Here is a 19,778-nt window from a genome sequence, read left to right on the forward strand (position 1 = left end):
ATTATTAAAATTTGTTTTTGGGTTTATTTTAAATAAGAAAAAGTATAGAAAAATAAGAAGAAGAAAAAAAAAGCGTCAGCACATCTTTGTATTTAAAATATTTTTTTTTATAGTCACGAAAAAAAATATTTTTTTATTTACCTTTCTTTTTTTTTTCTATCTTTAATCATATTTATCTATTTATAAAATAGTTTTATATTGAAGAAGTAATATATAATATTATTAAATATTATAACTAACATTATACATACATTTATATATTTCCTATTATAATTATATGCACGACCCATTGGCATTTGCTTGCGGAACAACAATGGCATATGATGACATAAGTTAAGAGGAATAAAAAAAAATTCACGTTGAAATAGATGTATACGGTAGCTATAGGAATTGATAAATTCTTACGTGTGATAGGTGTTATTATTTATAAGCTCACATGTGTAAAGGTGATAAGGTATAGCTTCATTTAATTTATATATATATATGTTTGATGATTTTTTGTTGTTATGTACATCGTACCTATCCAGCAAATTATCTACTCTCTTATTATTAGTGGTGTTAAACAAATAGTGTTTATTATAATTATAATTATAATATAACGAAACGTGAATTATTAATTAAAAAATAATAATGTTAGAAGACAGCAGAATTTATTATTTTTTATTAATAATTAATTAATATTTAAAAATATAGTCTAAAAATATATTATTAAATTATTAAATTAAAAAATTAAATTAATAACTAAAAATAATGATCAAAATAATAATTTTGTTGGTTTTTGAGTTTTCTTTTTTAATCAAAATTTTCTGCTAATGAAAGAGACAACTTATGAAGAAGACTACTGCAAATTTTAAAAGGCAGATTGGAATTTAGGTTCGACAAGCAAAAAAATTATACAACACGTAGTCACCTGGCCTGGGCATGAAAGTTCCAGATCCCACTCAAAGCCAACTCTTCATCTTTATATAATAATTAACTAATTGTATGATAGATTATTACAAGTGTTTGATATTCGTTACATTAGTTCTTAGAAGTCATATATATATGTATAATATAAATTAGTTGACTTTGTATTATATTTCATGTTGATAATTCTCTTTTTTTCTTTAACTAGCTTAGTACGTATATATATTAAGATCTCACTATTAAAAATTAAAAGTGTGTTCTTGGAATAAGTAATGGTGTATCTGTCTTTAATTAACCTAATTTTTTGGAGTAGTTATAGCATCATCAGTGACAACCTATTCTTATGATATGTAGTTTTCTTACTTGAACTCCAAATTTGTTTGTTATTGGACTAATAATTAATGAGGTGGTGACCTTAACTAATCACTTGTGAGAATAAACTTGATTTATTATGAGAGTTCCAGTACTTATAATTAAGAATCTGACATGTCATGTTATTAACGACTTGTGTTCGTGTAATTTGGCGTACCTTGAATAACTTTCCTTTGAGCTTTGACCGTTGACCGTTATCCACCATTATCCATTATTCTCTTTGTCTTTTCATTGTTATCATCACTAAGATGGTTTTCATTGCTAGAAAGGGCACCGGATAATTGTGCCGCATATGCCTTTTATTGCACTTGCATGCCTCTTCTTAAATCCAAAAGTCTATTTTGAATAGTGATGTATATGATCCGGTCTGATTTGAAGATTTGGTCCAGTTCCGAATATTTTAAAAATTAATTTGGTGTGATTTTATCGGGTTTAGGGTCGAGTAAAGGTCTCAAAAATAGACTCAATTATTATTTTGAGTCGGGTCTGGACCATAGTTCGGGTCATCCGAACTTGGTCCGGTGGCCCGGTCATCATACACTATTAATATTTCGTGTTATTAGTAATAGATGATGGCTATTCTTATGTGGAATTTAAGTATTGTAAACTTTAATATTTTGTGTTATTAGTTATTATAAGACTATAAGTTAATATTTTATATTTAAAATGTATAAGATTTTAGACTAGAAAAATGCTAGTTGTACAATACTAATCAGCTTTTAATCAGCCTTTAATCAGATTTAAATAATATTTAATTATTTTTTTAGTGTAACATGTTCCTATTTTGTAGATACATATCTATAATTAGATTTTAATTTAAATTTAAATTTTAAAACACACCCACTTCATTGGCGGTTACGGTGACTTTGCTTTACTTTCGTAACTTCACGTAAAAGATACAGTTTTTTAAATTCCTTATTCTACGGGACATTCACACGCATTAGTGAATCCCAAACCAAAAAGGAAGCTGCCGGCTGAATTCTCCATCTCGTCTTCATTGGTGAAGACCATCACCACCTTCCAACTGAAGCACTTAATAATACAATTATGAATGGTCGAATATAATTATATACATAAACTAAAATATTTTCAATTGTAGTTTCTTTTTCAATTGTAACACATTTAAAATATTAAGTTATACAAAAAATATTTTTAAAACACATCCAAAATCATAAATCTAAAATTTAAATTTAAACATTAAAAAATAATTGTAACACATCTAAAATTATAAATCTAAAATATAAATTTAAACATTAAAAAATAATTGTAACACATCTAAAATTATGAAGTTATATAGAAAATATTTTTGAAACACATCCAAAATCATAAATCTAAAATCTAAATTTAAACATTAAAAAATAATTGTAACACATCTAAAATTATGAAGTTATACAGAAAATATTTTTAAAACACATCCAAAATTATAAATCTAAAATTTAAATTTAAACATTAAAAAGACAGCGTTGTAAATGAGCGTCGAAAAGGAGGAAGGCAGCGTTGAGGATGAGCGCGCGGAAGAGGAAGGTGGCACGGATGAACGACATGGCGCAAACGTGACTTCTCTGCTTCTTTGAGTGTTTTGTACGAGTTTAATTAATAATTTGATAGTTTAAGGTTTATTTTATAATTTTAAAATCAAAATTTTGAATTTTGAATAATTTGATTTTTAGATATGTATTTAAATTATAATATATTAATAATTAAATATATTAAATTTGAAACAGAAATTTAAAATTTAAATTTTGAATTTCAGTTTTTTTAGATTGTATTTTGAATGTGTATTTAATTTTAAAAAGATAGTAAATCTATTCATAATTTTTAGTTGTGTTTGTTTTAAAAAAATTTTAATTATTGTAATAAAAGGCTGAATATTGTACTATTTTTAAAGGATACATAGTTGAACCGTTTTAGACTAATACATAATATTGTGTTATTTGTAAGGTTCTGAGAATCGGAACGGTCATCGAACTGCTCTAGTCACTGATTCACTGATTTATTGGTTCAACTGGTCTAACCATGATTCAACCAAAAAAATGTTTTAAAATAAAATAATAAATAAATTATAAACATCCTAAAATATAAAAGCAGCTTGTGAGTGACTATTGAAAGAAATGTCAATTTAAATAGTACAAAGTGTGAAGATAATCACATAATACCATGATATATTGAAAGAAACCAAATGAACAACTCTATAATTGTTGTTCCAAGAAGAAGTATTGAGAGAATGCAAAGCTAAATTAAAATAGTAAATACAGCAAGTAACATTTCAAAAAGAGATAATAAGTATATCAATACTCAATACTCTTAATTGTTATTATCCTATTCCGCAACATATGCAAGCTATATTATCCGCAAATACTTTATTTCTACTCAAATATCTGTACCATAGATGTATCTGCATAAACTTCTTAATTGTGACTATATTTTTGATAAAATGGCCGTATTAACATATTCCTATTTGTGCAAAACGGAAGGCCACGCTAGCTAGCTTTAATTCTCTTACAAGAAACTAGTATAACTTGGAAAAAACAATGATAAAGTCATGAAGAGATTATATTAGTTCATACTAAACAACACAATTAGATCAAAACTAATGGTGAATTTTCAGTATTAAGAAATTCACTGTCTCTTGAATCTCCAATTCAATTATGCCAGTAATCCAAAGAGTTGACTTACTATACAATGAACGAGTGCAAAAAGAGGGCAGAAAAAGAGTTAGTTTTCTTGTTCCTGCGAGTGTGAGCACGCACTGATGCTGCGAAAATCCTTTTGCTGGTTCAGATTGCCATTTTTCGTCTCAGTTCTAATAAAGAACATTGACAATAATTGAAAAAGATGATCAACACAACGCAAGTGAAAAGTGAACATTGACATTTTAGAAAGATGATCAATACTGCAGAGCCACAAAACACACAACAGCAAACCAAAACTCAGAACCCATAGTTAGTAAACAATAATTATTAAACAAAATTCACAGTTCAGTTCACAAAGCTTCATAGACTTCACACTTCACAGTTCAGTATCACTATATCAGATTATCAGTATATCAGACTTCAGACTTCAGTGACTTCAGTTCACAGAGCTTCATAGATTCAAACAATTATTCAATCATACTCATTAGGGAGATAGAGACATGCAACAGTTATTCAATCAAACAATCATTGTAACAAGGGACAGAGACAAGGAACAGAGTGACCAAGACGCCTTCAGTTCACAGTTTAAAAAATTACTTGGAAGTTCGAAGATGCCTTCAACAGAGCATGCAAGAGGGAGACAGAGACACCGAGTGACCAAGACAAGGAGCAGTGGTGGAGCACCTTCGAACCGAGTGACAAACAGAGCTAGGGACGACGGCGAAGTGGCTATGCGACGGAGGCTTCGATGTTCCCACGATGGCTACGTGATGGAAGGGGAGGAAGCTTGCAATGGCTGCTGGGCGATGGAAGGGAAGGGAGCCAGCCCTGTCGCGACGATGGCGGCACGAGGCGGTGGCTGAAGTGCTGAACGGAGGCGAGGGACGGAGGTGAGCTCGATGAGATTGGGAGGATGGAGTTAGGGCTAACTGGCTACTGGAGGCTGGATCTGGGCATCAGGATGGAGTGATGGACCATGGAGTTACCGAGAGAGATTGGAACGGCGACGTTTGGATATGCCTTCAAAAAAACGGCCGAGTCACGGTTCGGTTCGACCGACCAGTTTTCGGCTAGTTCACCGGTTAAACTTCGGTTTTTAAATCTCTGGTTTTACTGTTTGTTCGAGCAGTATTTCTTCATGGTTCAGGGTTCAACTGGTTCGATCGGCCGGTCCAAATCGATTTTCAAAACCTTAGTTATTTGTATTGATTTAAATATTTGGTGTTATTAGACAATATTAGTATTGATTATGGTTATGCTTTAATTTTAGAGAAGGGTTGGTTCTTGTTATATTTTTCTAAGTGAATTTTACCATGTCAAATAATAGTTGGAGTCTTAGAAATTTGGATATTTTCACATGCTAGCTTACAAGAAGGTATCAAGGTAATGTAATGTTAACGACCCAGTTTTCATCCGGTTTTTACCCGATATAATCGTGACCCGAATGTATATAGGTTTCATCGGGTCTAGGGTCGAATTCGGGTCTAACAAATAGGCAAATCTAGATCACATTAAACTCGGTTTCTCCCGACCCATAAACATCCCTAATTTTGAATATATATATATTTCAAAAATTGACAAGTAACAAAAAGAAATATTCTTTTTTTAATAAATGATTATAATATCTTTCATATTTTGCAAATCAATTTGTGTATTGATTTAAAATTTTATAAAAATATTTAAATAACTATTTAAAATGAAGATATACGTAAAAATTTAAATAAAAATTTGGCCTATGGCTTTATTTATTTATTTATTTATTTGCTATTCTCAAAATAAAAATCTTATCAAATCAGATATTTAAAATCGTTTTTCAAAATGTATATAGTCATACTTCTAAAAGAAAAAAGAAAAAAACATTATCAACTTAGCTTGCCCCTCAAATCTGTGGAAGTGGCACATACATGGATGGATCAATTAAATTCATAACAAGGCTAAGAATATAAAAGATAAGCTATTATGTATTTATGCATGACTTAAAGAAAAGTGTTCACATAAGATGCCCATGAAAGATAAATTCGTATAATTCAATCCCACAAATCTCGCGTTATTCCAATCTGTTTCTTGTGCTGCTCTTAATGTTATTATTTGTGGTCTGTCTCTCTGAAAGTATGGTCAGTTTACTTCTGTTGTTATATACATGGGTCATGGGTAGTGTTTATTCCTCTGACGCAATAGCTCTAAGTCTCACATAGAAGAATGAGGAAAATATAACAATGTTTATAACAGCTCTGACAGGAGCGACAGTTTGCTGAGTTGGGTAACGCTAGCTTGTAACCCAAGTGGGGGCTTTAGGGTGATGGAACATGGCTCTGGCTATGCTTGGTTGGACTGGAGGTTGCACCATGTTGGCTTGCCCACTCCAACTTGAAAGTTGGGTCGTGGTACTTGGGCGAAGGCTCAAGTGTCCTGGTTCCTAAACTAGAGGGCACCGCGTTAGGCTGGTTTCACAGAGCAACGATCACCTCTGGCTTCTGACAGTGGAGGGATTACAAGCTGCTGCACCATTAGCCCACAATGCCTGGTGTGCCTAGCCCTTGAACCATCACTTTTTTATATGGATTTATTCAGTTTGTGTTGCTACACATGCTACTTCCCATAATAACAATTAAGAAATACGTAACGGAAAGTATTTGCTCTAATAAATAATACTACGAAGAAGAAGAAGATGGTGAATCTATTAGTGGCTGACATGATCTAGAGAAACTTGAACAATGAACAGCTGCTTTAGTATTTGTAACCATGCCTTTATGGAGGAAATTCGGCTTCTCGAATTCATCATTTTCATGTCTGATCTCCTTAAGCATTGCTGTTACATCTTTCATGGCAGGCCTTTCTTCTGGTAAAGATTCACACGTAAGAGAGCCACCACTCCAAGATTTTGAAGCATCTCAGGGATCCTTGTTCCACATTGCACTATCAGATTCTGGTCAAGGATTGATGTGAAGTCTCTTTTCTCCACTATGATTTCATAGTTAGACAATGTGTGCACCCTCTGAACATGAGCTTGTAACAATGTTTATAACAGCTCTAAGTTTCAGGGATGAGGCACATATATAACAATGTTTATAAATTATAATAGCTTTGACAGGAACATAAGTTTGCCGAGTTATGTAAGGCGAACTTGTAACCCAAGTGGGGCCTTAGGGTTTTAGAATAGGGCTTTGGCTATGCTTTGTTGGGCTGGTGGGTTGGCAACCATGTTGGGCTTGCCCACTCCAAGTTGAGAGTTGGGTCATGGCATTTGGGCAAAGGCTCAGGTGCTTGACAGGTGTGTTTAGCTCTTGAACCATTACTTTTTTGCCCTATTTTGTTTTCTTTAATTTTAGTATTTTTTATTATGAGAATTTTCTGAAAAAAGAATAAAAACAATAAAATTCTGGATTTTGTTTTTGGTTTTTTCTTCTATTTTCTATTTTTTTTAAATAAAATTTTAAAAAGAAAAAATATTAAAATAAAAATAAAAAATACAAAATAAACACGCTTTTAGTTTTCTTTTTTATATTATTTTTAATAAAATAAAATATTTTAGTTAGATAAAATTATGACCATCTAGTATTCAATGGTGAAAATTTAATCACTTTTAGGGTCATATCTCTAGAGTAAGCTGCTTAATTTAAAAGGAGTGGATCTATTATTTTTAATAGAAAAAATTTTAACAATTAACAAAATTTATTATTTTTGACCAATATTTTTAATTATCAATCTATTTTTTTAGGTTTTTAGATTTTAACTTATACTTTTAAATATTGTTGTCTCATTATTAATCAAAAACAATAAATTCTATTAGTCCTCTAATATTTTTATTTTTCATATAACTAGTGATGTTTTTTTTTGTAATTTTCATTCTTTTCTTATAAGTTATGTTATGGTATCACTTATCAAGTTATCACACCTCAATCCTTATCTTATTAATGCATGTACAAAATCCATCACCTCGCATAAAAAAATGAGTGTGAATATGCAAAATAAATAACATATATAGAGGATCATAGAACATATGAACTTCCTTCACTATTCAATATGAATTTGTTTCTATTGCACTACTAGCTATAATCTTGTAAATCAAATTTAGGGATCCATTTGTACAGATAAAAAATTGTAAAGTAAATTAAATTTGGCACTTAATCACTTGCAAACCGCCGTGGCAGTGACGGCGTAGCCACGGCAACATGGCGGCCGAATTTTACCATGTCAAGAGAGTCCTTAATTGTTGTATCAAATAATTTGTTGTCTGGTTCTCTGCATAGCACACATAGTAACAACTCACATATACATGAGGTAGTGCCATGGCAATCCTAGTCTGCACCATCATAAAAATGTTGATCACATTAATATCATAACATACATGTTAGCATTAATAATAAGGTAAAATTTCTGATGACTAGAATACTAATGATTAAAAATGACTAAGAGTTGACTTTCAAATAAAATAGTGATATTTGGTGGATTTGGTTTTACTATTTTTTAATATTCTTAAGAGTTAAGTGAGTGTGCAATAATTACTAGAAAGTTACCTTGTGGATAGAATTGTTATTTGAGGTTATCTTATGTGTTGTTGGATCTTAGACAAAAATATTATTAGGCCATTATATAAAATAAAATAAAAACTGCACAAGTATAAAGTTTAATAATTTTTTTGACACGATTGTAAAATAAAGTTTATTTCTTCAATAATTTATTCCTTAATTTGTTTGTATTTCTCTAAAAAAATCGTATGTATTTCTCTAAAAAAAATCGTAAAAAACATTATGATACCCTAAAAATTTTATTAAGGGAACAAAATTAGTATTTTTTTACGAGATATATATTTGTAAGCTTTATTTTTTATATTTGTTTAAAAAATTGTTGGATTGTGGGAGTGTTTTTTTTTAATAATTATACAAAAAATAATAATGAATTAATATAAATATATTAACATTTGTAAAATTAAGTATATTAATAAAATTTTAATAACTTAATTAACATATTAGAAAATTTAATAATTAAAAAATATCTTCTTGCTATTTTAATATGTTGACAATATTATTTATAATATGTTTAATAATAGTGTCTTCGCAAATATTTTGTGACATTATATTTTATTGGTTATCTTTTGTATAATATAAAAAAAATACATGTCAATATATAATTGTGTAAGAGAGATCAAAAAACATAAATTTAAAAAAGACCAAAATTCAAACTAAACAATCACAATTTTTTTTTAAAATTTAGGTTCAAATAATAAAATCTCTTTCTCTTTATAAATTAATCATTCAGTAAATTTTTGTAATTTAATTGCATAATTGATTCTGTGTAAAATTTACGGTAGAAGTTTTTTTCAATGAAACTAACCATTCCATGCAAAACTAAAACTTCACTAAATAAAAGATTATGCTATGTGTACACTAAAATTAGTCACTAAAATCAGCCACCAATATAAAATACATATTAAAATATAAATACACATCTATTATATCTATTATATACTACTAATTTTACAACCAAAATGTGTCACATGTCACTTTCTTATTGCAATTAAAATAAAATTTTTCTTTCCAGAATTAAAGAATTCTTTCCTCCTCTCTCACCCTTTCTCTATCTCTCTCATTCTTTCACTCACTCTATCTCTCTTATATATCATTATTAATTATTAATTATAAATTTAACAATCAAAATATACAATATGAAATTCTCTAATTACATTAAAACAAAATTAAAATTTTAAAATTGAATATAGCTATATTATATATTGTATTTATATATTACTAACTAATTTAATAACTAAAATGTGTCATATGACACTCTCTTATTAAAATTTAGAGAAAATATATCCTTCCAAAATTACTAAACCTCCTTCTTACATTCTCTTATCTATCTCTCTTTTTTTCTGTTTCTCTCTATCATTCGCACTCTATATATAATTTATATTTTATATTAGTAATTTGACAAATCAAAATATGCCGCAAAATATTCTTTTATTGTAATAAAATAAAAAATTTTTTAGCTTCCAAAATTAACAATAAGTTTTTTAGTATTTCATATGAAAGAGTTTAATTTTTTAATAATAACTAATTTTAACATTCGTTATCTAAAATTTGAAAGAATTTAACTTGTATACTCTTATATTTGATTAGGTGTTAAATTTGTTGTACAAATAAAAATAATTAATTTTTATGCTTGTTATTTAAAAATAATATTTGTTACTTTATATATATAAAAATATAATTAAATATTAACATAAAAAAATTATATCAATTCTAACTTTTAATCACAATATTAGTATTTTTTAAAATTATATACAATAAATATTTGAAAAAAAATAAAAACATAGATTAGAAAGATAAGTAGTAAAAATTTAAAGTTAAATAAAAAATATGTATATAATAAGATTTTTTATTTAAATTATATTATGTTAATTTTATTTTTTGTAGAACAAAATGGTAGAGAAAAATAGAGAATGAGAGAAAAGAGAGATCAGAGAAAGATAAAAAAGAAGAATGGGAGTAGGAGTTTGTTAATTTTGAAAGCTAAATTTTTTTTTATTTTAATTACAATAAAAGAATATTTGGTAGCACATTTTGATTTGTCAAATTTCTAATATAAAATATAAATTATATATAGAGTGCGAAAGATAGAGAGAAATAGAAAAAAAAAAGATGTAGATAAGAGAATATAAGAAGGAGATTTAGTAATTTTGGAGGAAAATATTTTCTTTAAATTTTAATAAGAGAGTGTCATGTAACACATTTTAGTTATTAAATTAGCTAGTAATATATAAATATAATATATAATATAGCTATATTCAATTTTAAAATTTTAATTTTGTTTGAATGTAATTAGAGAATTCCATGTTGTATATTTTGATTGTCAAATTTGTAATTAGTAATTGATAATGATATATAAGAGAGAAGGAGTGAGTGAAGGAATGAGAGAGATAGAGAAAGGAAGAGAGAGAGAGGAGGAGAGAACTCTTTAATTTTGGAGAAAAAAATTGATTTTAATTGCAATGAAAAAGTGACATGTGACACATTTTAGTTGTAAAATCAGTAATATATAATAGATAATAAATATGTATTTATATTCTAACATATATTTTATACTGGTGGCTGACTTTAATGTTTATAACATTTATTTTATAAATATTAATATATTTATATTAATTCATTATTAATTTTTTGTATAATTATTAAAAAAAACGAACACTCTCACTGATGAGTTTGAAAAACTCTAAGTTAACATTTGTGATTACTAAACATTATTAATTTGATTAATTGCAAAAATATTAATTCATATATGTTGATTAAATTAATTTTTGCTATGCAGGTTCTGTTTGGGCCGAAAATAAAAAAAATGTTGCAAGCCCAATTATATTGAAAACACATTTAGCATTGATACAAAATTATTTTTAGCTGAACTGTTGTTTTGTTATTTGGGTCAGAATTGGTGACACAAGCCCAATTGAAATACTTGCTACAAGACCATTAAAGTTGGTCCGAAATCAAAAGGAAATTGGGCCAGATTGAATTTTGTTGTTAGAAGCCCAATTATAATCTTTGCTAAGTGATCCAATGCTTGGTCCGAATCTAATTGAGAAAGAAAGCAAATTGTTTTGCCTCATTGCTTCCAACGGATCCCACCTTTCATCAAGTGATGGATCTCAAATTCAATTAATTTGAATTTAACTTACATTGGAACCATGAGAGAGAAAATGTAATTGATATGATTGATTGCATTAATGCTACACGCTACTCAGCATAGAGGAAAGTAAAAGCAACTCACTTTAATTAATTTGTTCTATTTCATTTAATTGCTTTTCTTTCAAACTCTATCTTGTCTCTCATCTCTCTTCTCTATTCGGTCATATCACAGTAGCAACCATAGAAGCTAAAGCTAGCCACTGAAGAGAGGAAGAAGCACGCTACAAGACCATCACAATGATGACAAGAAAAAGAAAACTAAAAGTATGCTGTGGCTAAGATTCTCATCACTTGTGGTAAGATTTGGTGAAGAGATCTTGACTTCTCCATACCAAAAATGGTAGTAGAAGATTTCGGTCAGAGGAAGAAGATCCTTGGTGGGATGGCTTGTCTCTGATTCTGCTCAACCACCACAGAAGGTAGCTACAGAGCTACGTGATGGAAGAGGCAGAGATTGGAGGAGATGAAGCTGTCATCATCAAGCATACATCAAGGGCTAGGAGTTCATCTTGGAGAGCAAGGCAAGATGGAAGGCTCGGATTGATGATTGTTGGTGACCAAGGAAGAACCAGAGGTAATTGCATGTTGGTTATTGCATTCGGTTACTTCTCCTCTCTCTCTCTGGCCGAACCAGTTCTTACTTGAAGAAGAAGAAGATTAGCTTGGTTTGTTTGGTTTCAACCTTGGAGGCTTCTCCCTATAAGTAAGGGTGAACAGTCAGGGTTTGATTCAAGGAGAAAGGAGTGAGAGTGCAAAGCACATGATTCTCAGAGCTACCTAAGCTAACAGAATTTCTTCTCCTTCAATGTTCTTCATTTTGTATTTTTCTGTTTAATTTTTTCTATCTTAAGTCTCATGGAAAAAAATAAATAGTGAGGTTTGTATGAAAAAGCCATAGAGCAGAAAAAAGCAGAGAGTGCAAAATTAAAAGAAAAAGTCATAGATGTCCTTAGAGGTCCTTTGTACATCTGTGTTGTGTTTCATAATTCTGGACTTGTCCCGGATAGGAAGGGTAGTCCGAGGAAGAATTGGCGTTTGTAATAAAGAATGATTATAGTGAAATTCCATTATCTTTGTGATGGAGATTGGATGTAGGCTGCACTGCACTTAGCAGCTGAACCAGGATATATCTGGGTGTAATTTTCTCTCTCTTCTACTCTATTTTTGTTTCTGCTGCACAAGAGACAAAACTAAAATATCTCGTGCTGATCGACGAGACAAAAAGAAAAGTCTCATGGCTGGATACGAGACAAAAGAAAAAGTCTCGTGGCTAGTTACGAGACAAAAAGGCAAAAATACACAGAAGTTGCTTCAAAGACCAGCAAGTGTTATTAAGTGAAAAAGGGGCTAAGATTCAACCCCCCTTCTCTTAGACACTGAAAACCATCAATTGGTATCAGAGCTTGGTCTCAAAGAGATCAAGATTTGCATCTTGGAGAAAAGATCCAGATGGCAGAAAACAGTGGCTCAAATCTGGTGTCCTACAACCTGACTGAAGGACAATCAAGCAACAGACCTCCTCTTTTCAATGGAAAAAACTACACCTATTGGAAGGAGAGAATGAAGATCTTTGTGCAAGCAGTGGATTACAGACTTTGGAAGATTATCCTGGAAGGTCCTCAATATCCAACCGTCACAAGTGCTGAAGGAGTTGTCTCTCTTAAATCAGAAGCAAGCTGGACCGAAGAAGACAGAAAGAAGGTTGAACTCAACACCAAGGCCATCAACTTACTCAACTGTGCTATCACCTTCGAGGAATACCGACAGGTATCACGATGCACAACGGCAAAGAAAATCTGGGACAAACTTCTAGTTACTCATAAAGGAACCACCATTGTAAAAAAGACCAGGATAGATATGTTAAACAGATAATATGAAATGTTTGCAATGAAGGAAGGAGAATCCATTGATGAATTGTTTGAGCACTTCAACATCATCATTGTCGGCTTGGATGCTATGGGAATCAAGTATCCTGAATCCGTGCTAGTGAGAAGAGTGTTGAGATGTCTCACAAAAGAGTGAGAAACAAAATCATTAATAATTTCTGAGAGTAGTGGTCTTGATTCCATGACATATGATGACTTGAGAGGAAATCTTCTTGCTTTTGAAAACACATATTTGAAAAAGGATTCAAAAAAGAAAGGAATTACTTTTACATCTGTGACTAACCCCCTGGATGATGAATCCAGTGATTCTGAAAATGAATTTGTGTTGTTTGTCAAAAAATTCAGAAAAATGGTGAAGCTCAAGGAGAGAGGCAAAGGAGGCAGTTCAAGAAAACAGAAGAAAGATCTCAGCAAGGTGACGTGCTACAACTGTAAGGAAATAGGGCATTTCAAATCCAGTTGCCTTAAGTTAAAGAAGGAAGAAAAGCCGAAGAAAGGAAAGAAAAAGGGACTGATGGCATCATGGGAGGATCTGGAAAATGATTCAGAAGACGATGAAGAATCCGAAACCAAGTCTCAACCATGTCTTATGGCTGAACACGTTGAACATGTAATCATTCCTAACCCTAACACTGAATCTCTTCATCTCATGATAGATCATCTTTCTGAAAAAATAAGATGCTTTTTGCTGGATAATCAAGAACTTGAACAACAAATCATCATTCTTAAAGCAGAAAATGGATTTCTCAAAGAAAAACTAAGGGAGGCCGAAACTGCTTGTGATCTTGCTGAAGAAAATAAGCAGTTAAAAGCCCAACTTAGGAGCTGTGAAAGTGACCATTCATTTGTTGCATATGTAAATTGTTTTAAAGAAAATGAAGAGTTGCTTAAAGAGGTCAAAAAGCTTAAAGAAGACTTAGCTAAGTTCACTCAAAGTTCTGAAAATCTGAATCAAATCTTGGCTAGTCAAAAACCTCTTTATGATAAAGCTGGCTTGGGGTTCTATAAATCTGTTGAGAAACCTCATTTTGAAAATATTGCTTCATCTTCCAATAATACAAGATTTCAAAACCCAACAAGCTTTAAGAAAACAGCAACTCCAAGATTTTGTAGACTATGTAACTGAAATGGACACAATGCTTTTTTGGTGAAAGGATGATAGGTGATAAAGTTTACAAAGTTGTTTTTTATTATAATGGCTTAGGACATAAGAGATGGTTTAACGTGAAAGGATCCAAGAAAATTTGGATACCTAAGGTCACTTGAGCTTGTCTTGTAGGTATGCCTAGCATCCAAACGGAAGGAGAACATGTGGTATATGGACAGCGGATGTTCTAGGCATATGACCGGAAAGACAACCTTCTTCATAAAGCTTGATGAGTATGATGGAGGATTTGTCACTTTCGGTGATGATGCTAAAGGAAAAATAGTGGCCGTGAGAAAAGTTGGTAAAAGCTTTTCATCTTGTATAAATGATGTTCTTCTTGTAAATGGTTTGAAGCATAATTTACTTAGTGTAAGCCAATTGTGTGATCTAGGATTTGAAGTTATCTTTAGAAAGTTTGTGTGTTTGGTTGTTTGTGAAAAAACTGGAGATATTTTATTTGAGGCGAAAAGGTGCAATAATGTGTATGGATTGATTCTTGAGGACTTGAAAGAACAACATGTAACATGTTTTACTTCTATTGAATCTAAAAAATGGCTATGGCATAGAAAGTTGGGTCATGCTAGCATGTACCAAATTTCTAAGCTAGTTAAGAAAAATTTGGTTAGAGGAATTCCAAATATCAAATTTGATAAGGATCTTACTTGTGATGCTTGCCAATTGGGCAAACAAGTAAAATTCTCTTTTAAACCAAAAGATGGAATCTCAACCAAAATGCCATTAGAGATGTTACACATTGATCTTTTTGGTCCAACAAAAACTCAAAGTTTAGGAGGTAAATACTATGGTCTTGTGGTGGTAGATGATTACTCTAGATTTGGTTGGGTACTTTTTCTTGCTCATAAAAATGATGCTTTTCATGCTTTCTCAACCCTTTGCAAGAAAATTCAAAATGAAAAAGATTTAAAAATTGACCATTTGAGAAGTGATCACGGAAGAGAATTTGAAAACCAAGACTTTGAAAAATTCTGTGATGACTTTGGAATTGCTCATAACTTTTCATGCCCTAGAACCCTTCAACAAAATGGGGTGGTTGAGAGAAGGAATAGAAGATTTCAAGAGATGACTAGGGTCATGCTTTGTGAGAATGAGATTCCAAAATTTTTATGGGCTGAAGCTGTAAATACAGCTTGCTACATTTTGAATAGGACAATTATTAGAAAAGAGTTGAAGAAAACCCCCTATGAGCTATGGAAAGGAACCCCTCCAAATCTTAAGTATTTCCATGTTTTTGGATGTAAGTGTTTTGTACTTAACAATAAAGAAAACCTTAGTAAATTTGATCCAAAATCCTATGAAGGGATATTTGTTGGATACTCCACCACTAGTAAGGCCTATAGGATTTATCTCAAAGAACATAGGACCATAGAGGAATCCATACATGTCTCTTTTTGTGATTCTAATTCAATTCCAGTGCTATGATTTAAGATGATACAAATTTTGAAGATATTGTCATCAAGGAAACCAGTGAAGAAAATCCCAAGTCTACTCAAAATGAAGAATCTGCCAGTCCAGTTTTGTCTCGTCAGATTGAATGAGACATTTTCATTTTGTCTCCTGAACCAGTAAGAGAAACTGAAACAGTAAGACCCACAGAAGTTCATCAAAGTTCAACATCACTCCGGAAGCCTAGAGAATGGAAGTCTATGAGGGGTTATCCTCATGACTTCATCATTGGTGATCCCTCTCAAGGAGTAACAACAAGATCCTCAACCAAAAGGCAATCCGAACCAAGCAACTTTGCCCTCTTGTCACAAATGGAGCCCAACAATGTAAAACAAGCTCTTGAAGATCCATCATGGGTCAAAGCCATACAAGAGGAGCTGGCTCAATTCGATAAGAATGAGGTTTGGACACTAGTACCTCATCCGGATGGTAAGAAAGTTACGGGTACTAAGTGGGTGTTCAAAAATAAATTAGATGAGGATGGAAAAGTTGTTCGTAACAAGGCTAGATTAGTGGTCCAAGGTTACGATCAAGAAGAGGGAATAGATTTTGATGAGTCTTTTGCTTCGGTAGCAAGAATGGAAGCAATTAGGTTGCTTCTTGCCTATGCTGCCCATAAGGGATTTAAAATATTTCAAATGGATGTAAAATGTGCTTTTCTTAATGGCTTTATTGATAGAGAAGTGTTTGTGGCACAACCCCCCAGTTTTGAAGATAAATAATTTCCAAACCATGTTTTCAAACTATCTAAGGCTCTTTATGGTCTTAGACAAACTCCAAGAGCTTGGTATGAAAGGCTTAGTGCCTTCTTGTTGGAAAATCAATTTCAAAGGGGTACCACCGATACTACTTTATTTATTAAAGCATCTAATGATGATATCCTCCTAGTTCAAGTTTATGTAGATGACATTGTGTTTGGATCGGCCAATGTGTCCTTGTGTGAAGAGTTTGGAAAACTCATGACTAGTGAGTTTGAGATGAGTTTAATGGGAAAGCTAACTTTCTTTTTTGGCCTCCAAATTAAACAAACTCTTAGTGGTACCTTTATTCACCAAGGAAAGTATGCCAAGGAACTTATCAAAAAATTTGGCCTAGAAAGCTCCAAACCAATGGGAACACCAATGCATCCAAACACAAAACTTGAAAAGGATGATGATGGCAAAGATGTGGATGAAACAAGGTATAGAGGAATGATAGGTTCACTCATGTACCTTACCTCCTCTAGACCGGACATTGTTCAAAGTGTGGGTGTATGCTCAAGGTTTCAATCTCACCCAAAAGAATCTCATCTTTCAGCCGTTAAGCGTATTATTAGATACATTAAGGAAACTAGTGATTATAGCTTGTGGTATCCAAAATCTGATGATTTTTGTGCAGTAGGGTTTTGTGATGCAGATTATGCGAGAGATAGGGTGGATAGACGGAGTACATCCGGCATGTGTTGCTTCCTTGGAAGCTCACTCAACATATGGTCAAGCAAAAAGTAAGCCACAGTGGCTCTATCCACAGCTGAAGTTGAATATATTTTTGCATCTGCATGTTGTTCACAATTAATTTGGTTAAAAACGCAGTTGGAAGATTACAAATTAAAGATCAATAGTATACCCTTATTTTGTGATAATATGAGTGCTATAAACATTTCAAAAAATCTTGTTCTGCACTCAAGAACCAAGCACATTGAAATTAAATATCATTTCATTAGAGAACATGTGTAAAAGGGTACTATTGATATTCAATTTGTAAAATCTGAAGACCAACTTGCTGACATTTTTACAAAACCCCTCTGTGAAGACAGATTCTGTACTTTGAGAAAAAGTTGGGGAATGATTGATTTAAGTTCCATTGATAACTTGTGAAATTTTTTATTCTGCTCAGTTTTGTCTCGTAGGAAAGCAGGAGATAAAAATCAGGGTGTGTTGGAAGGGCTATGATCAAGGGAGAGACTGCGCAGAAATTAATACTTATGGGCCCCACCAAATTTCTTTGACCCCACTCTGACCGTTTTGTTAGTTTCTCTTTGTGTAAATCACAATCTCTTTTTGTTGTCTCATCAAATCTTGTTGAAAAAGGATAGTGTCAAATCAAATCTTTTCCCTCCTCTAATCCCTTGATTCTAGAAAACCACTTTTCAGTTTATTTCAAATAAAAGGTAACTTCCTTGGTTAATAATCGCCCACTAATGGTCATTAAACTCTCTTCAATTCTCTTTCCACTCCACATTTAATGCGTCCCTAACCTCCCCACTCCCTCACTCAATTCGGTCTTCTTCAACTCTCACTATTCCACTGCTTCATTTTCATTATCATGAAAAAGAAAACCGCCCCTAGAAAAAGTGAAAGAATTCTTTTCTCTCAAAAACCTTCCACACCTCAAACCCACACCCACATACATATCCATTCTACCTCTTAATCTTCTCCCTCACCACCATCCAAACACACAAATACCATGAGGAAGAAAGTAATAGTCACAAAGACATCTTCAAAGAAGGAGAAGGTTCCAATGGCGGAAGAAGAAAAATCACACACTTCACCCATTCCATCACTGCTGCAATCACCACCAAAGAAGGCCACACCCGGAAGGAGTACCCAGAAGACAAAAGGGTTCGCGTTGCATAACACCAGGGAGCTAACAAATCTGGAGTAATTAGATTTCAAAAACAAGTTCAACAAACCACATTCTCATTTTGATCTGGCAAGGTTCAACTCTTGTGCCTCCTATGAATTCCACAAAGAGGTATTGGAAAAACGTCATCTTTGTGCCACCTATATCGTCAATCTCGACTCACTCACCAACAAAGGGATCAATGTTTCTTCTCTGTTTGAACTTCTTCAATGGACACCACTGCTCCACATCCAGAAACCGGTCTACCCCGGTTTGGTACGTGAGTTCTATGCCAACATGCGACTGATTGATGGCACCATCCACTCCTATGTCAAGAAGGTTTACATAACTCTGAACATTGAGGCAATTGGAACTGCTCTGGGCTATACGGATGCGGGGCCAAGAGCTTATATGGCTGAGAAGTGGGACTTCCAGGTTGGGGTCACGTACAAAATCGTCCTGCAACATATCTGTGAAAATCTATCTGGCTTGGACGGCACAATTCCAACCCACAAAGCCCTCGGTCCTACAAACTCTCTGCTTCACAGGATCATCACTCATATCCTGACCCCTCAAAGTGGTTCCCATAACAGAGTAACCTTTTCTGACTCTCTCATACTTTTTTCTCTTGTTACATCTACTCCTATATCATTTGGTTACCTTATGATCAGACACATGTGGGAATCAGTTAAGAGCACCAAAAAAGTGAATCTGCCTTATGGCATGTTTTTAACAAGTATTTTTGAATATTTTAAAATTGATCTCCTAAATGAAGCTGTAGAAAATAAAGTATCTATGATCAAATGAGGAGGAGCTGTGAAGGGAACAAAAGGGAAGAAACCTGTAGCATCGGATAGTGACTTTGAGAGTCGGCCTGAGTCCTCCAAAGCAACAGAATCAATCAAAGAAATCCTCACTGAATTCTCAAACATGTCGGAGCTAATGGTACAATCCCATAAGGCCGCCCGCAAGCTAGCCTATGAAAATGAGAGGGCTTGGATGAGGTGCAAGGATAGGGTGAGTCTGATGTTACAAAGCTTTGAGGCAGAGTTGGGTGCTGCTAGTGAAGAAGAGGCTGAGGAATCTGAGT

At 32.4% G+C, this 19,778-nt stretch overlaps 1 long non-coding RNA gene, 1 other non-coding gene and 1 pseudogene across 2 annotated transcripts; 1 reads left to right on the forward strand and 2 right to left on the reverse strand.

The window, feature by feature from the left end:
* Nucleotides 1–3,668: 3,668 nt before the first annotated feature.
* LOC148569877 (uncharacterized) lies at nt 3,669–4,879 on the reverse strand. The gene is made up of 2 exons (XR_015907610.1): nt 4,509–4,879; nt 3,669–4,081 (listed from the first exon to the last, which is right to left on the reverse strand). It is a non-coding gene; the product is annotated as an uncharacterized LOC148569877 (long non-coding RNA).
* A 1,282-nt stretch (nt 4,880–6,161) lies between these two features.
* Nucleotides 6,162–6,464, forward strand: LOC110269968 (signal recognition particle RNA). Its single transcript, XR_002358844.2, has one exon.
* A 98-nt stretch (nt 6,465–6,562) lies between these two features.
* Nucleotides 6,563–19,778, reverse strand: part of LOC148569878 (protein PNS1-like) — a 29,485-nt pseudogene continuing 16,269 nt past the window's right edge.

This window comes from Arachis ipaensis, chromosome B3 (assembly GCF_059453495.1).
Source record: "Arachis ipaensis isolate K30076 ecotype BB chromosome B3, ASM5945349v1, whole genome shotgun sequence".
Taxonomy (NCBI): domain Eukaryota; kingdom Viridiplantae; phylum Streptophyta; class Magnoliopsida; order Fabales; family Fabaceae; genus Arachis; species Arachis ipaensis.